Source organism: Galeopterus variegatus, unplaced genomic scaffold (genome assembly GCF_000696425.1).
Source record: "Galeopterus variegatus unplaced genomic scaffold, G_variegatus-3.0.2 Scaffold2664, whole genome shotgun sequence".
In the NCBI taxonomy this organism is placed as follows: Eukaryota; Metazoa; Chordata; class Mammalia; order Dermoptera; family Cynocephalidae; genus Galeopterus; species Galeopterus variegatus.
In genome coordinates this window covers 23,073-28,028 of record NW_007728775.1, presented here as the reverse complement: position 1 = coordinate 28,028, position 4,956 = coordinate 23,073, and positions in this window count along the sequence as shown.

The window sequence follows — 4,956 nt, the reverse complement described above, 5'->3', positions numbered from 1 at the left end:
CCCGCCAGCTGCGAGGAGGGGTCCGGCGTCTCAGCCTGTCGGCGTGCGAGTCACTCGGCTCCTGGTCTCTGTTTCCTACCCGGCACACCGCACGCAAACCAGCCCTCAGAGGGGGTCCCATCCGAGGACGCCGAGACCCGGGGCGGGGGCGGGGAGTTCGCCCACACACACCGAGGTCCGGGAGGCGCTGCGGGGGTTCCCCGGGCCCCCACGCCCACGCCCGGGACTCCCCACCGGCCAGCTGGCCCGCCTCGCCTGGCCTCACTCCTTCTCTTCCTGTTGGCTGGAACGCGGACACGGCCGGGCTCGGTGCCCATCGCCAGGCCTGCGGTCCCGGCTCTGCCCCAAAGACGGCGCTGGGAAGACTCCTGCGCTGGAGGCCGCTGCAGTGTTCGTCAGGCGGTCCTGGGAGCTGCCCCATATCCCCATCTCTCAGCCTTTCGCTCTCCTGCCCCCACTTTTGAAAGCTCCCCATCACTCCTGTCAGGCGCCTGAGCTTCCTTTCCAGATGTGGAACTTGGTTGTCAGACATCATTCATTCATTCAGTCCTTCATTCACTGACCCAGTGCTTCCTGGGCCCAAAGACTGGGGACCAATTGGGGCACAGGAAGTCCATCTCCCTGTTCCCAAAGTTCAAAAGCTAAGCTGTTAGCCGCATATTCATCCAAAGAAATGTCACCTCCAGGAAGCAAAAAAGAAGGTTCCAGGTCACAGGCCTCCTGAGGGACCACCTTGAGGGGTTGGGGAGATTCCAGACAGCTCTTCCTAGCTGAGACTCAGGGATGGAAGTGGGGTACAATCCCCGAAGAGGCCTGGGCTGAGACAGGCTATGGCTCGGACTTTGGTTTTTCTCAAGGAGCAATGGGAAGCTGGTGGAGGCTGTTACAATTGAGTGAGTGACAGGCTCAATCGGGCTCCTGCAGGGATGGATGGGGCAGAGGGACAGTAGGGAAGAGGAGAGGCTGATAGAGGCTGCTTGGGGAGGCAGAGAGGCTGCCACATTGCTCAGGTGAGAGCACCCTGGGTTGAAGTTAGGGAAGATGAATGGGGAGAGAGGCCAGACCAGGTGGGTTTCAGGTGGATGGGTTGTCCATTTAGACCTCCAAGGAGGGGGAGCCCTGGCAGAGATGTGGATCCTCAAATCCTCTTTTAAGTGTTAGGAGAGGGGTCTGGAAGAGAGAAAAGCCACATGAGTGTCCCACCACAGGGATTGGAGGGCTGGTACTCTACACTCAGGAAGGAGGGAGGACCCAGTTTGAAAACTGGTTGATGTCCAGGGTCCCAGCCCTGAAGATTGTCCCCCACCCCATTGGGGTGGGCTCTTTCCACCAAGCTGGACCCCTCTGGCCACACTACACTACCATTTGGGAAAGACACTGTTCTCTTCACACCCAGGCCTTTGAACATGCTCTTCCCTGGGCCCAAATTCCATTTCCCACCCCTCCCCCTTTATCTCTACCTTTCTTGATTATGTCCACTCAAATGCCACTCCTCTCTCATGCCCAGTTGTAATCAGTGTCACGTGCCTGAGCTAAGAGACCATATCATTAGCATGATCTGTGTCCTGGTCCCATCCCACCCCACCCACCACTCCCCATGGCTTCAGGGGTTGGGCTGAAGGGAAGGGTGCCCAAGGTGAGATTCAGGTGACCTTTGTTCACCCGGGACCAGGTTTCCTTTCTGGCTCCTCCTCCAGGTCTACAGTAGCCAACCCAGCCTCTCCCTCAACATCAACAATAGTACCACCCTGAGCCAGGGACTGCAGGGAGTGGGCTGAGACCTTTGTTCCAACACCTTGCGGTTCACCCAGGAAAAAGGAAATGAGGATTAACGGCTATCACTGATGGGGGTTTACCCTGTGCCAGTCTCTGTGCTAAACAATCCTCAAGACTCCAAGAGGTAAGGGCTTCTGTTAGTACCAGTTTTGGATATAAGCAAACTGAGGCTCAGAGAAAAGGGAAACCACTTGCCCAAGAGTAAGTAAATGGCAGAGGCAGAATTCAAATGGAGGTCTGCCTGGCTCTAAAATTCATACTTTACATCAGGGGTTCTCGGTCTCAGCACTACTGACCTCTGAGCCAGGTTATTTTTTGTTGTGGGGGCTGTCCTGTACACTACAGGATGTTTAGCAGCATCCCTGGCCTCTACCCACTGGATGCCAGTGACGACCTCCCCTTAACTTGGTACACACAAAAATGTCTCCAAACATTGCCAAATGTCCCTGGGTGGGGGTGGGGGTGAGGGGCAAAATTACCCCTTGTTGAGAACCACTGCTTTATTTATTTATTTTTTTAAAAAGATGACCGATAAGGGGATCTTAACCCTTGACTTGGTGTTGTCAGCACCAGGGGGTGAGGGGCAAAATTACCCCTTGTTGAGAACCACTGCTTTATTTATTTATTTTTTAAAAAGATGACCGATAAGGGGATCTTAACCCTTGACTTGGTGTTGTCAGCACCACGCTCAGCCAGTGAGCGAACCGGCCATCCCTATATGGGATCCGAACCCGGGGCCTTGGTGTTATCAGCACCGCACTCTCCCGAGTGAGCCACGGGCCGGCCCAGAGAACCACTGCTTTAGAGTGGACTGGTGTTGCAGAAACAAGAAGCATTTAGGTAAGATAACAGAAAGCACTTTCCTATTCCTAGGGTTTATCCAGTCTCATGACCTCAGGAGCTGCAAGTACCTATTGGCCTCAGCCAATCTTTCTTCTCTGGATACTCTAAGGGGAAGTGTGATATATGCAGAGGAAGACAGAGGGAATAAGGCTGTGCTGGCCATGCTGTGGCAAGGGCAGAGGAGGGATGTAGGTGGGCTCCCCTCCAGTTACAGGCCCTGGGTCCAAGGGCCCAAGTCAGAACAGGTTTGTGTGGGGACCAGGGAGCCCAGGCCAACCCTGTCTGGAGCCACCCTGCACCCTGGAGCTGCTTCTGGGTGCAAGATTAGGTGAATCAGGGCCCCCTAACCTGCCAGGCACCAACCTAAGAAGGGCCTGCTGAGTCCTGGGAGCAAACTCTGGCTGTGTCACTTGCTAACTCTATGACCCCGGGCAGGTGACCACACCTATCCCAGCATCAGAGCCCTCCCCTTTGGAAGGGGCTGACTACAGACTCATCTCAGGGCTAAATGTTGAGATGATATGTATGCAGCCTCAGCCAGGGTGGATACCTGGTGAGGGCTTGGCCCACATTGGCCAGGGTTACAAGCATGGTCATTGGGCCAAGTCATAGGCTGTCAGCCTTGAAAGAACCCTTGATGGCCTCTCATGACTTTGGGCATAAATCCCTGGAGGAGGGTTGGGCTCCTAGCAGCTGCCCAGAAGTGATACTTTCCTTTCCTCCTCCTCCAGGTTTTCAGCCAAGGAAACAGGCTGGGGTAGCATTGGGCAGCATCCAGATTCCACTCACAGCATCCACCCAGAGCTGTTCCTCTGTGGGCTCCCTGGAGGGTCTGTCCAGAGGAAAGGAAGTTGGCCTCTGCTGCTCTTGTCCCATCCAAAGGCCATGAACCCTGGGGAGCCTCCAGACCCCTCCACAGGAAGTCTGGAGCTCAGCCAAGCATCCTGGAAAAGGCATGGACCCTCCTCTGTCCCTGAGGCTTGCCCAGCTGAAGGCAGGTTGGGGTCCCCCACTTGATTCCTGCCAAGAGTTGGTTTTCTTGTCCTGGCCACTCTGCCTCTTATTGCTTCTCTCTGTTTCTGCCTCTCTGTTTAGCTATCCTTGTCCCTGAAGGTTTGGTTGCCAGGGCCATCCCCATCATACCCAGAGCACTGGCCTGGCCAAGGTGAGGGGGCTCATGTTTTTGGAGCAGGTAGGCAGCAATGGTGCACCTGGGCAACTGCTGGGGACAGCAGAGCCTGGGAGGGCCCATTGAATGTGGGGGTGGGAAGGGTACTTGGGACATGCTCATGCTCAGGCCACCAAGACTGTCATCCACAGGGACTTCAGCCTCGGACACTAGGTGGGGGCAAGACAGACAGGCTCAGAGGGCAATGGTCCTGTGTGAAGTGCTGCATGGCAGGGAAGCGCCAGGCCAGGGGGATGAAGGGGCCAGGTTCACATCCTGGCTCTGCCCTGGACCTGTGACTTAACTGTGCCTCAGCTCCTCATCTGTGGAATGGGGATGATAATATCCAGGGCAACCTCCTGAGGTTGTTGAGAGGATGGAAGAAATTAAGCTCCTGAGGCACTAGGAGCAAAGCTCAATCAGTGTTGGAGTTAACAAAACAAAAAGTTAGCGAAGCTGGGCTAACAGTGTCCAAGTTCCTTCCTGAACAAATTTGCATTTGGCTGAAACTTGAGGATAACTCAAGGGTAGACATGGGGAATGTGCTTCCTGGGAGTGCAGGGCACAGGGCTTTCCTGCAGCTTGTACAGGGGTGTGCAGCCCCTGACTGCCCCACCCCACAACCCCACACTGACCAAAGCACTGCCTCTGCCACCTTGAGCCCTCTTTCCCAGCTCCTCTGTCCCCTGACCCCCAAAGGCTTCTGGGGGTGAGGACTGTCCTTCACACAGAGACCCAGGGGAGCCCTCACCTTTCCTCCACCGCCCCCATCCCCAGCACCGGCTCAGCTCTGATCTGCCAGGTTTCACACTAGAGGGGCCCATGGGGATCAGTCACCTACCGGGGGACAGAGCGTTTGGGGGGAGGGCGGTGAGGGTCTCAGGCTGCATCAGCCCCCTCACCTCTTCACCTGCCGGTGCCTCAGCCTCCCTCCGGAGGACGGCTCACCGAACCCGGCTCGGCCCGTCGGAAACTGGAGGCGGAAATGGCCCTGAAAGGCGGCCTCTTGAGGTGGGGAGGGTAGGAAGGACCGCAGCACACAAGGGTCCCGCGCACCATACACACACCGTGGCCCCCGCCCGCACAGTCGCACCCCCTTGCACGGCCGCCGCGCACAGCCCCCGCGCGCAGGTGTAGGCACCCCCGGGCCCCGCCCTCCCCGGGCCCCG